This window comes from Drosophila albomicans, chromosome 2R (assembly GCF_009650485.2).
Source record: "Drosophila albomicans strain 15112-1751.03 chromosome 2R, ASM965048v2, whole genome shotgun sequence".
NCBI lineage: Eukaryota > Metazoa > Arthropoda > Insecta > Diptera > Drosophilidae > Drosophila > Drosophila albomicans.
The window spans coordinates 24,140,646-24,155,053 of NC_047631.2; the positions used below are offsets into that span (position 1 = coordinate 24,140,646).

The 14,408-nt window shown below is 36.7% G+C and overlaps 1 protein-coding gene across 5 annotated transcripts in view; it reads left to right on the plus strand.

Annotated features, from left to right (window-relative positions):
• LOC117575863 (uncharacterized protein CG43427) overlaps positions 1-14,408 on the plus strand; it is a 71,749-nt gene that overhangs the window by 11,918 nt on the left and 45,423 nt on the right. For all 5 annotated transcript variants that reach the window (XR_007955371.1, XR_007955372.1, XM_052007420.1 and 2 more), the window contains one exon: positions 4,440-4,474. The gene's annotated coding sequence lies outside the window, so the exon portion shown is untranslated. The remainder of the gene's footprint in view (positions 1-4,439; positions 4,475-14,408) is intronic.

Below are 14,408 nucleotides of genomic sequence, written 5' to 3' on the forward strand. Positions count from 1 at the left end.
TTCACCTCGCTGTCGCTGTTGCAGTTGCAGAGTTGCGATGATCGAGGCCAGTGTTGCAAAGCGCTGAACAGATCGCTGCAGAGGAGTGACGACAGATGGCCTGGCTTTTGCTGACTGTTGTGGAATTTGCGCAATTTGTGTAGTGACTTATGCGCATGCCCCGCAAAAACAACAACAACAACACAGCATGCAACAACAACATGCAACAAGTTTTGTGCCTCCACACAACACTCGCGAGTCGCTTACAAAGTAAACAAAAGTCTCTGCAGACCTCGCTCTCCATTCTCTCTCTCTCTCTCTGTCTCCTTCTCTGGTGTATTAAAAAGCCGGTTGTTTGTTATTAGTTGGGTTCGGTCGTCACTGCCCCTCTTCCGTTGGCTCGTTGCCTTGTTGACCATATGCGTGTCTCCATCTTTCTCCTCTCTCTCTCTTTGCTTGCATCTTTCTTCTAGCCATGTTAGCGTTTGCGTTTGCGTTTGTTGGCCTCTCTTGGCTCTGCAGCAAAAGTTCACTGCACCGCTGTCGTCGTGCATCTGTGGTCACTCAGTCTCCAGATCGTCTGTCTGTCTGTCCGTCGATCACAATCAGTTTACGCTTTGCACACCAAATTGAATGAGCAGCCATTGATCAGCTCAAGTCAACTCTCAACACAACACAGCAATAGACAGACACTTCTCCACCTTTTCCCCCCTTTTCCCCTTTTCAGTCATGTCATTTAATAATGTCGGCTGATCTCGGCATGTTTTTTGCTTTTCGTGTGTTGTCCAACACTGGCGCGGTTCGTTACACTCTCTAGCACAAACACGTCAACAGCTGCGAGCCCTTTTTCTGCCAGCTAATAGCCAATTTCCGCACAACACCATCATCTGCTATTTATACGCCACGCAAGAATCAACTTTAGAATCGTCTTTATCAGTTTCACCAGAGCTTTGATAAATACGAGTATAGTTATGCCGGAACTTGACATTGTTGGTCATCACGCGATAAGTCAACTAGATTGTCGTCTTGGTTAGCCAGTGATAAGATATTTTTCTTCTTTTTTTTGCGTTAATACTGCAATTGAACAATGAATTGCATTGTCTTTCATAAAGTGTGTAGTAGACACTAGAGTAAAGCGATTGTTAATCAATTTGCTAAAGTGTGCTGTGAATGAAAGTTCTTGAATATAACTTACTAGTTTAAGTGTGTGTACTTAAGAATCGAGGATTTTCTTGAAACATACTGGATTTAATAATAAATTTAGAGAGCGATTGAAGCACAAACTTATAGTAGACAAACTACTTATAAACAGTTCTTTTTGTTTGCTTGCGACGAAAGCAAAATTTGTACAAAATCTAGATAAGATCTTTTTGAATACTTTACTGATTTATGAGTTAGTTTGCAGTACATTTTTGGGGCTGGGTGTTACTCATTGGGGCGACTTCATAAATAATAATAGCAGAAGAAAAAAAAAAAACATCTTATCAGAGACGCCAAGAAGCAAACACTAATTGCAAAGCGCAATAAACAACACGAAAAATGGAAAAATTAAAGTTCCAAGCAACTGTTGCACTTGACAATCAATGGATTTGTTGTTGTGGTTGTTGTCATTACTGTTGTTCTTCTTGTCGGCTTTTTAGCAGTACTCGTCTTTTGTCATAAATTTGTCAGACTATGCGATAGTTTATTTGGTTTTCGACTCTTCGAGTCTCTTGTTTATTTTACTTTCAAGTTGTGAGCTTCGTTTCTCGTCTCTCGTTTGCTTTTGTTTATTTAAGCATAATTAGTAATATTGTCACGCAGTTTTTCCGATTCCATTATTTAAGCTTTGTTGATATTCGGCTAAAGCCCCGCCTGATATTGTCAACTCTTTGATTAAGTTTTCATTTAAGCAGACAGACAGACAAATGAACAATCAGACTTGAGTCGAACATTCTAAAAGAGTATTCTTTTGGCGCGTTGCACACACCAGAAATATTTCTGGTGAAATGAATACGCTCTGCTCGTTCGTATGTGTTTGGCTTTATGTACTTTTGATGAATGAAGAAAGTGGCCGAAACGTCGAGGCATGACCATTCTTATATGCCCAAAATGCCATAAAGAACCCTGATTCCACACACTCCACTCCACTCTTCTTGTTTCCATTTCCATTTATCTATCTTTGAGGCTTTCGAGTTTGAAGATTGAAGGTCTAGGCCTGGGCCACTGGGCCTCTCTACTGCTTTAACTGCTACGTGTCATTGAACAATTTAACTGGGTTAGTATTAGAAAGTTGTGACATTGCTAGAGTGTGTGTTTGTGTTTGGTGTGTGCTTTTTGGCAATTACTGTGATTTGCTGTTATGGAAAGTGTTCTGTGTCGATTGGTAAACATCACTGCTAGCAAACTCTTGTACTATTACAGTTATTTACGACTTACACGTCCTCCATGGTCACTAAATGTGATCATAAAACTTGCGCACACATGTTATAACTTTTATTCTTGGCTCATATCTGAAGTCGAATGCAAGCGATTGATTTTATGAGATTTGTCCAAGGATTTGTTTGTTAAATGGGGCATGATTTCTCGCATTTTGTTTGCATTTATTATTCTACTTTTCTTCCTTTCTATTTCTTTGTTTTTTTGCTACCTACTTTCAGCCTGTTTAATCTTCTGCTAAGTCTCAGTTTCCTGTTTATTATTCTTCCCGATTCCTCCTCTGTTTCTATATCTCGACTTCGTAGGTGGCTTTCGCTTTGCAAATTGTCATTCATTTGCATGGCTCGTTGATGTTTATGGGCAATTATACAAATGATCCAATGACTGCTCTTCAAACGGGCCCTTTTGACTTGATTTTTGCTAGCGTTTGATGTTCTGCATAAACAAGCATAAGCAAACTAGCGAACAGCAAAGACAATTATCATCAGTCTCCCCATTTTTATTTTGTTAATCACTTTGCTTTGCGTTAAATGTATTTTTGGTGTCTTAATTGCAAAGTTATTAGCATTTATTGCCAAGACTGGCAATTGAAATAAATTGCACAACAAAACTTGTGCGGCGGGAAAGAGGGGAACCGGCTTTCCAGATAAACCCCCCCAAACGTAATTGAGACACAAATTGTGAGATAGAAAAAACGACGAGCAGCGCAAAGATTCAAAGTGATCCGGATCCGCGATACTTGGCGCTTTGGCGCCAGGCGACCAATAAAATGTTTATTTTTGCACACCCAAATGACGACGACCAAGTTGTTTTTTCTTTTTAATTGAAACAGCAAATGTGCGAGGCCGTAAACGCAGAAAAAACGCGACAAATTAAAAAGCATAATACGCGATACTATATAAAAGAAAACAGAGTTTGAATTATTGATGCTAAATCTTTACTCTAAGAAGTCTGAAATCCCATGAGAAATTATTCAAATTTCTTCTAAGCCAATTTCGTAATTCCCTCAAGTATTGTATACAAAAACACATCTTTCTTTTTTGTTCTAAAAGTAGAAATTGCTGGAGCCACAAACTGTGCAGATTTGTCAAGAATTTGACCAGCGGGCAAAGTGATGAATCTTCTTCGTGGAAGACAATACCACAGAATGTGGCTCATCAATTTTAATTGTTGCGAGAACCAAACAACGTTTTCAATCATTATTAATTTGAGTATGTGTGTTCTCTGTTTGTTTATCACACTTCTTTACAGACACTCGTCTTTCGATGAGCTGCCTGCATATTTTTTTTTTATTCTTTTCTAAGTTAAATATTTTTCGTTGTTGTTGTAATTTGTGAGTGTCTCTTTTTTATTTTTTGTTGAGCTGTCAAATCGAAATAGAAAATAAAAACAAAATGGCAAAAAATTTGTGACTATTTTTAATGCTGCGTGCTTGCTGCCTGGCTGAGGCTAAGGAATTTCATTTGGCTAAGCAAAAAAAATACAAAAAAAAAATGAAGATTCATACATCGACTGCACTATGCGGGTTCTAAACACTGAGCGGGGGTGTCTTTTCAGTTTAAGGGGGGGACGTTGAGGGTCTGCTAATGGGGTTGCTGTTGGGTCACTTTTGCTTGTCACTTCAAGTTTGCAAATAGATTCGTCATATGTAAAATTGCATACCATTCAAAAATAATGTTTTCATATACGAAAATACGCATCTTTAAAATATTTGCTATGATTTCATTTGACAAGCACAACAAACTTTTAACAAGTTCTTAAAATTGTTTAATATATAAATGAATTTCGATTTCATGACATGTATTTTGAATGCATTTAACTTTCATAGAAATGTGACCCAGTTTAGAAGTTCGGTTCGGTTTTTATTTCTTTTCTTGATCGGTTTTTTATAATACTTCAGTAAATGAATATAGAGCTCATATCATTGAACAATACAAATAGCCTAGAAATGCATTTTTAATATTTATTCGATTGTAACTATTCTTTATGATTGTTTATTGTTCAAGTCCGTTTCTAATCTATATTTTATGGTTTCTTTACAGGCCTAGCATAACCTACCTATTAAAGCCTTTTTATGGTAAGTGTATTGTGCAAAATGCATTCAAGTGTTTAGTTAAATGAATATTGATATTATCGATGAACGTTTGGCAATTTCTCTCTTCGAAAAGACCACACCCAATAATTTCTCGGCATGGACTTGAATTTATGATTATTATTGTAAAGTGCATTGAATATCAAGTGATTTATTTATGACTGAATGAAAGTTGCAATTACGTGAAAGGTATTTTATAGAAATTATAAAGAAAATCGGTTTTCTTTAATACAATATTCCATCGAAATAGAGAACTTGAAAGCTTTAGTACATTGTCTTGTGAGGATCGACTCTTTTAATGGAAATTGCTGGCTATAAATCAACACTTCGACTGGCAGGTTTTAATGCGCTCCAGTTCTTCTCGAATCTGACCAACTTTTTATGGCCTAACGCCAGTTCAAAGTGCACGTAACGTGCGTAAAATTCAGAAATTTCAATGCGTACATAAAAACAAAACTATATAGAAGAGAAAAATTTATAATTTATGGCGACTCAAATCAAATGTGAAATAGAGCATACAATTTAAATTAGTTGAAATGAAAATTCGATACAACATAATTAGCGAGCTGGCCAAATGCAGATGAATGGATGCTGAGTGAGGGAGCGAAGAGGGGAGAGGGAAAAAGAAAAATAAGCTTTTCCGTTGATGTGCCACTCAATAGTTTATGGCCGCGGGGACCCAGTTACTTATTGGACAGACAGTTCGACAGTCTGTCGATGGTTGCCAAACAAAACAAAGTCCAAAAAAACGCAGCGCCTAAAAATGGAGCATATAAAAATTCAACCAAAAAAAGAACAACAATTTCGGCAAGAAGAATTTAACAAAAAAAACGAAAAAAAAAGAAAACGCGACGCGTTCCAACTGCAATGAAAATTGAGTTATACACCAGATATACTAACGTATTTATATACATATATATCGCTTCATATATATATTTTTATATATGGTATAGAAGCGAACAACGCTAAAAATGCGCCACAAAAATAGAGCAAGGCATGTAGAAATGAAAGAAATTAGATGAAAATAGGCGCTATATAAATATATGCATGCATACAAAACATACACACATACTATATATACAATGTTATAGACACACACATACTGTAGCATCGGGAGATATTTGTGCTAAATCTGTGTGTGTATGTGTATGTGCCTGAGGGTTCCATCCTCTGTGGCTCTCGCCTTGGCAGACAGGAATGCTCTGGGAAATGGGCAAGAAAAGCGTACAAAACGAAGCTGAAAATTGGGAAATGCGCATTTTTACTCTATCTACTCTTCTTGTTCTTGTTTAGGTTTTTCGTTTTTTATTTAATTATTTCTTTGGTTTTCGGGACATTTGGGACAATAGAATTTATGGCGCTTTTTTTTTTGAGATTGGAATTTTTTCGCCGGCTTCTCAAATTGGCGCCAATGAAAATTATCAGACGAGAATATCTTGCGAGCTGTTGGATATATCTTTCTAAAGGTCTTCTTTATTTTTATGGTTGTCATCAAAGTCACACAGTGTTATCAGCATGATGTCAATTTCTCAGGGAAAACTGTCGTCAGAGAATCACCTTAGACGAGCTATAAAACTCTCAGCATGTCAATTTTTATATAGACACTTATTAAAGCCGTTAACTGAGAGCCTCTCTTGCTCTCGGTCTTTGTCTGGATATCTATGACTTTCTATAGATTTACGAGTGGAGCATTTAAATTGTGTTGAAATTATGCATAAAGGCAAAACTTTACTTTATGATTGAGATCATTATGATATGCATAATAAACATACAAAATATTATATGTGTATTTTTTTTTTCTTTACTTTTTAAGACACGTGTCTCGAAAGTCAACTTGTTGCCCCAAAACGCCCAAACAATGAGCAACAAGTTTGAAATTCAGAAATGTGTTTAATAAGCGCCGCTGTTTTTTGATGGACAGCTTGAATGGGCCCTCAAAGCATACACAAACACACACACACACACAGACACACTTTATAATTTGTTATGGGGCAAAAGTTTGTGAAATTCGTGAGTGTATTTGTTATGCCAGTGAATAGCGTTCATCAACTTGTTAATATTGTCGTTTTCTGCTTTTACCCCAAAAAACTTTACTCAATTTTCTGGTTGTTGTTGTTGTTCTTGGACCTTTTGTCCCCAAGGCATTATATGGGATTATCCATCACCGAAAAAGCACAAAAATATCAAGAATTTTTGGCGCACAAACTGAATTAATTATGTGTGTGGATTGGAGTATGCTGAATCTATAGAAAAAGCCACTACATTTAAGGGTTAACAATATACCCCATCAGCTCTGCTTTGTACAGGGTAGAACAGAGCAGAGAATATGTTTAAAAGTAAGCGGAAAGCGTAAACAAACTGAATTCTTTTGGAATGTAATTTCCTAGAATATGTCATAGGCTCTCTCTTGTCTCTCTTGTCTTTACCCTTTTCCCTTGAGCTGTTGTTAAACATGCAACGGAAGAGCTTGTCACACACAATACAATACAAAGTACCTTTAAATATATATATACGTAGGTATTTTCTTGTGGGGTTTGGGGAAACGCTAATTGGTAAGCGGCTACTGAATGACATCATGAGAAAGAAATGTTTGTGTACTTTGAAGTAAAGTTCTTTAAGCTCTGGATGCTGAGAGAGGATTATGTAAAATGAATGTATTAAAAATGCATGTTGATGGAATGGTATTTCATGGCCAAAAATGATTGGCAATAGCAGGCCAAAAGGGCAAAGAGCAAATGCTGCTTGGCAATGAGAACTGAACTGCGGCAAATTGTCAAAGTCGATGGCGGCATGACGAAGTAGTAGGATAATCACAATGACCACGACAACGTCGATGATGATGAAGTCAATGAAGATGATGACGACCACAAAATGTTGTGTACATGACTTTGCCTCTGGGGCATTCTTCACAGTACACACTCCACAATTCCATGCCACTTGACAAACAGTAGCAAAAATTGTGTTCAACTTCATTTGTGTTTACCTTTTCGTCTTCATCATCATCTTTTGCTTTTGCTTTGGCCGCTTCTTCTACTTATTATCATTATTATTATTATTTTCTAGTTGTTGTAAACATTAAACATTTTCTCATGTAAATTCCCACGCATATATTTCTTCACTTGTAATAAAAATAATAATGATTTTTTTTTCTCTGTGGTTTTCTGTACTCAGGCCTGGTCAGAGAGACAGCGAGAGAGAGATACTTAGTTAGGTAGGTAGATAGGGAACGTGAAAACCAGTAGCCCTTCCATTTTCATTTCCATTTCCATCTAGGCCTAATGATATTTCCCCAACTTGCAGTTCACAGAGGTTAGCCGAGATTGTTCAGAAAGACAGAGAGGAGAGTGAGGAAAGGAAGGTGATTTGATGTGTTGATAGCTTGAAGTACCAGCTGTGCATAGTTTTTTCATTTCATTTTTTATTTGGAAATGTTTTTTTTTTTTTTGAATGAACACCAACAAAGATGTACAAGTTGTTGTCTCCTTTTTTTCTTTATAACGTATATGTTTTTTTTTATGATCTCTTTGCATTTTACGTGGGATTGGACATAAGTGTTGAGTGATGCCATTCGACTGATAAGAACGAAAGTATGAATGACATTTATTTCCCTCTCTCGGGGTTTTCTGACTAACTTTAAAGCCTTAAACTGTGCGCTTAAGACAAAAGTTCAGTAATCGGGTCATGTTAAACCACACTGCATAAGCTTATTGCTCAGTTCTCCCTGTCTCTTTTTTTATTATTATTATTTTTTATTTCTGCTTAAGTTGGCCAAATAAAAATTTATATGCAAGTTGACAAGACAAGGTTTCAAGTCTGCAGATTTCATTGCTGTTGTTGTTGCTGTGGTTGTTGTTGTTGTGCTTCGACTTTGGGCTGTGGTTTTAGGCAAAGCGTTTATCTCGTCACCTTATGCACAGGTATATAATGACCGCAGAAGCTTAAATTGCTTAAATATCAGAGAGGTGTGTGTGTTTGAGTGTGTCGAAATTGACGATGCTGTTTATTTTTTTTGGGGCCAAAGAATTCGAGGAATTGAACAATAAGTCGTTTAACATAAGTTAAGATTAGTGCAAAGAGAGGAATGCATTTTTAAAATTGTATTTTAAAGTTAAATCTCACTATTTACTTGACTTACTTTATACTGACCTCGTTTTTACATAATTTGAATACAATATCGGAGGAAACCGCAAACATTTACCAGAAATACGCCTATCCATATGCCACTTGCTCGAAAATAATCAAAAACTATATTCTCGCGTCTGAAATTCAAGCAGAGAAACGAGACCAACTCAAACATTTGGCAATGGGAGCACAAATACAAATGCAAATCCACAATCACACACATGCATATGTATGTATGTGTGCATATAAACCAACACTTTAATATTCATAAATTCGCATGAATGATTCGTTTGAATGAATGAACTGAATAATGCGCATGATTGCGCATACGAATGCATTTCGGGGGAACCCAAAAACACACACAAACACACAACACACAGAAATAAAAGAGAACTTACCACTCAGAATAGCAGTTCTCGATTGTTTGGCCCTGTGTGGCAGCCAGTGAGACGTGCCCCAAAACTGAAACCAACAAAAAAACATATACATATACATATATATGTAGTATTACGACTGAGATTATAATGTAAAAGGTTTCCTCATTTTGCGCCCGATTATCATGTTAATTTGAATGTTTTTTGCATAATTTTCAACGTCTTCGTTTGTTTTTAGTTTTTTTTTGTTATTTTGGGTTCTGTTTTTGGCAAGTGTTTGTTGTTGTTGTTGCTTTGTGGTCGCTTTTAACTTTTGCCTCGTCGACTTTTTGGCGTTTCAATTAAATTATAAAAATAACAATTTGCTAATTTTTATATCTTGTGCATATTGTGTATCTGCAAAACGAGATGCTTGTTCATCATAATGTTGTTGTCATTCTCGATTATTTTGTTCGCTTTTTGTTTTTAAGGTGGGCGTTATTCGTTCTTTTAACTTTACTTGGCCGAGACTTAATGGCAGTTTATTTACTGTATGAGCAATTTTGGTCTTCTATGACACATCAAATAAAAGACGTCAGAGCTAAGCAAATATTTGATTTTAAATAATGACTCTTAACTATTCAATTATCAGCTGCTTTTTTGGAAATCTAATCTTGTTTTGAAAATTTTTTCGATTATATAGAACTGTACTATAGTATATTATTGAAAGTTTAGATGCCATAGTATTTTGCGCAGTATTATTTTTATATTCTGTATCCATTGTTTTTAAATATACAATTTTGTTTTCAATATTATTTCAATTAAATATAGTGAAAGTATTATTTTGTATGCAGTATTGTGTTCCTTAAAATTTGTTTTTCTCAGTATTTTTGCAGTATTCTTTTTTAAATTGTTTTCAGCTTTGTTTCATTTTTATAAAATCTAATCTAGGTTCTTATATTATTTCAATTAAATAATTTATAGTATTTCATGCAGTATTATTTGTGTCCCTTAAATTTTAGATTCCTTAGTACATTTTTGCAGTATTATTTGTGTCCCTCAAAATTTAGTTTCCTTAGTATTTTTTGCGGTAGCATTTTAAAATTCGTAGTGGCCCCTAAATTAGTTTCAGTATCTATGCAGTATTATTTTTATATTCTTGTCATTTTTTTAAAATACCTAATCTAGGTTTTTATACTATTTCGATCGAATAATTTTTAGTATTTCATACATTATTATTTGAATCCCTTACAATTTACATTTCTCAGTATTTTTTTCGGTATTATTTGTATCCCTTAAAATTTAGTTTCCTTAGCATTTTTTTAGGGTAGTATTTTAAAATTTAATTTCAGTATTTTTGCAGTATTAATTTTATATTCTTTGTCTCTTACAATTTAGTTTTCTCTAATTCGTCACAACATCGTATAATATATATAGGTTGATAGCCACTCTTGCAGCTTGATAAGAATCTTGCTTTCCATTGTGTTTGGCTGTCTTAACTGTTGTTACCTTTTTGGTGAATTAAATTGTTAACATTTAAGTTTCTGGACTTGAGGCACAATCGGTGAGAACAGATGCAGCGTTTGCTTATAACCCAAATCTGTCCATCAAATGCTGTACAGAAAAAAAACTCTCATTTCTGACAGTCTGACATTCCCTTTGGCTACCGATACGATCGCAGATCGTATATGTGCATGGCCTTATATATATGTCTTTTGTTCCGATTTGTATAAGTTTGCATGGAGATGGTTAATCCACCATAACTTGTACATAATTTGCCTGTCAAGTGAGTCACAGACGACAATCAGAAGGAGTCGCCCGATGCCAGTTGCCCGTCTCTAGAGTTGAGTGGAGGTTAATTTTTGTAAAGGATGTGCTGATTAAAATTTACGCACAAGGTCATTGGCGATCTTTCGACATTAAAATTAATGCAGGGCATAAATATTGTGCAGCCAGTTGGCAGCGAGTTGTGAATATGGGAAGTGGTTTTTTTTTTTGCTTGCCCCACAACAACAACCCGTTCACATTTCTGGCTTAATCAGCAACTGGTCCATCCATGAACTTGGTGGCTGAGGTTCATGGCAATTGCGTTGCGTTTTGTGTGTTGCAGCTGCAAACAAACAGCGCCAACGCTTAGAAAAGCGTTCAAACGACACACACACATACGACACATTTCTGTCATCATCAATAATGCCGACATGGAGTGCAAGAGATAGATAGAGGGAGACAAACTGAGTGTGTGTGATAGAGAGACTTTGAGTGTGGTTTGCCTGACTCTGCTCGGCTGCCTTTTTACCTTTAGCTGCAAGCAAATTGGCACAATTTCTCCAGCCGCAAGACGCGTGTTATGTTGCATACAACGCCATTTGGCCATATGGCCAAACAACTGTTGCAGCAGCAACATCGACAACGGCAACAGCTGACATTTTGCGGCTGGAAAACATTCAACGTTCAACGCTCAACGTCCGACATTCAACGTTCAACATTCAACATTCAACTCTCTTTCGCAGATTTCTTACAATATTTAACATAAATTGCAGACACCGCACAGCTGCTGCTCTGGCTGCTGCAAAGCCAACGTTCTGTTTGAGCTTCACTTTGTTTATGGGGCATAGCGAATCGATCATAGCGTATGCCACACATTTGAAGCTGCCACCTTTGAGGTCGCTTTAAAAGCGTGAGCAATTGTAAGGAATGTTTTATGTGGTAGCATAATCAATTTTCAATGTGTCTCTCTATCTTATCATCCTGAGCAAATCTTTTATTTAACTGAATTTAGCTGGCAATCAATCACTTAAGGTATCAAATATATTTGTCTATATATCAATCTATTCTTCTACTTTCATATGTGTAACTTATATTTATTTTGCTATCTATATATAGCACAGACTGTCTATATTTATGCTATCTATCGACATATCTTCCTTTAGCATATCTATGTTTCGTTGCTGGCTTTTTTCTTTGTGCTTTCTTTTCCGCTGTTTGGCAGGCGGGCGTTGCATGATCTTTAATCAAACAGTTAGCGGCGCCGCCGACGCAGATTGGGGCAATTGCAACCTTGATAGGCGTCGCTCGTTTCCTCTCAATGTTCTCCCCTCTCTCGCTGTTCCCCCCATTTAGCAATGTTCATCATGTGCATTCGAAGTGGGCTTTCGAATTGGAGCGCGTGCTGCGTTTCTAATGCAGCTGTGTCAAGGCGCTAACAAATTTATGTGGCCCAATGTGAGTGTGTGCCATATATATTCATCTCTCTCGCTCACTGCATGCTACTGTCTTGCGGCTTTAATTAACGGTCAACGGAAACTTATGCGCTTTTGTGTGCCACTTCGTCTTCGTCTTCGTCTTTCCTCCAACGTCCTCTTCAGCTTCTGCGGCTGCTGCTGCTTCTTCTGCTTCTTTTACTTGGTGTCTTCGTGTGGCCCCAACTGTTTTTCATGTTGTCTTAGGTTACCGAAAGCGTCGGTTCCGCTTTCGCATATTGCGCTTTTGCAGCTTTCTTGTTTACCAATACCCTGTACTTAATGGCCACAAGGTGTGTGATCAATTTCAAGTTTTTTAAATGATATTGAAAAGCGTTAAATTTATTAAAAGATAAAAAAGTTTCTTACTCACATTTGAAGTTATTTTTAGTTGGGTTCGCAATCGTTTTCTAGGGTATCTCTAGTGTTGTGTTGTTTGCTGTTTAATTGACATTTGCCGTTAGGGCAAAAAGGCGCCTTTTATGTTGTGGTTGAGCTATATCGATACGTCTTCTCTGCACTCCCCATCCAACCTCTCCCTATCTCTCTTTCGCTCTTGTTGTTTGCATGCTGGAATCTGGCTGGCATATGTCAATGTGCTTAATGCCTGACTGACGCTTCAACTACAACAGCGAGAGAGAGAGAGAGAGAAAGAGCACTTTGAACTTGTGTGTGCAGAACAAGAACAAACGATCGCTGTCAACTTTTGTAAACTTCCGGTTAGAGTCGCTCGTTTGGTTTAAGCCATTAATGGATTTTTATGTTTGCCCATCGCCCCAAAAACAAAGTATAAAAGAGCATACACAACGACTGGCAAAAACAAGGCTGCCCAGAAAGAACGACTTGCAGATACCCTGTAGTTGAGTGAACCTTACGGAGTTAGTGTATAAATCTTTAATTTCTTAAGATTTAAAAAATGCTATTGTCAACTAAAGCATCTAAAACCCTCACCAGAGGCACACATTTAACTGTCGATCGTATTAGTAAAAAAAACTAAACAAATTCACTGATTAACTAGAACAATTTCTATATATTGCTTAAGTGATAGTTTGCAAATTTCTAGAATATAAACTTGGATACTTTTAATTATTAGATTTCAGATTATAAAATGCCAAACTTTTTTTTAAATATTGGTTTTCAATTTTTTAGAATTCTAACATGTTTATTATAATGTCAATTCAAAAAACCCAACAATGCTTTAGTAGTTAAATGGTAAATTGATAAAGAAATTTTCAATTTACATTTCAATTTGTTGAAACTTTTATTTTTATGTCTCCAGGGTATTCACCAAAAAAGGGTTTCATATGACGAAGCTTGTAGTTTTGAGTTCGGATTTTCGGTGTATGCGTAATTCTAGGAATTCATTCTTTGTGTTTACAATCGCTAACGGCCAGTTGGCACTGTTGACTTTAGCTTACGATGACGACGACGACGACGACGCTGATGACGACAAATAAGCTAGCGGGGCTTTCAATTAATCAACGTTTGCCTTCGAGAATTTTCATTTTCATGCGATAAGCGAGCGATAGGCGATGGCGATGGCGTCTCTCGGTCACGTTTCAAAATTTTTTGCATCGCATCGATCTGCGTTTCGGTCTGTCAATTAAATTTGACAATTTGTGCGCGAACCCCAAAGCGGAAAGTCGTTTATCATTTGGTGAAATCATTGTCACATGTTGTATAAGAAAAACGAGCAAAATGTGCATGAGATATTTACAACAAGATGTTTTTGCAGATGAGCATTACACAAAAGAAATCCATTCAGTTGTGCCTCGGCCTCTATCATGGCCTCTCTCTCTCTCTCTCTCTCTCTTTCTGTTTCTTTCGGGTCTTCTCATCTACATTTCCAGCTTTAACTTGGCCGTCGTACAATCACTTTCGGCAATGCGGCAAACTTTTAGGTTCAATGTACGCCTCTCTTTCATAGTTAAGTTCGTGCGGACGCAGAGCTGTTGATAATGATAATGGTGATGATAATGATGATGATGATGACGACGACGATAATGTGAATAAGACAACACAAAATATGATGAAAATCGACAATAAACTATAAACTACAAGCAACAAGCGACATTTTGGCCACAATGTTGCAGCATTGTCCACCCAACAACAAAAAAGGCCATCAACAATATATAGTTGACTATTTGAATTTTGATTGGGTGTGGCAACAGTGTGTGCCATTAACAGCTGATCAACCATGAATAT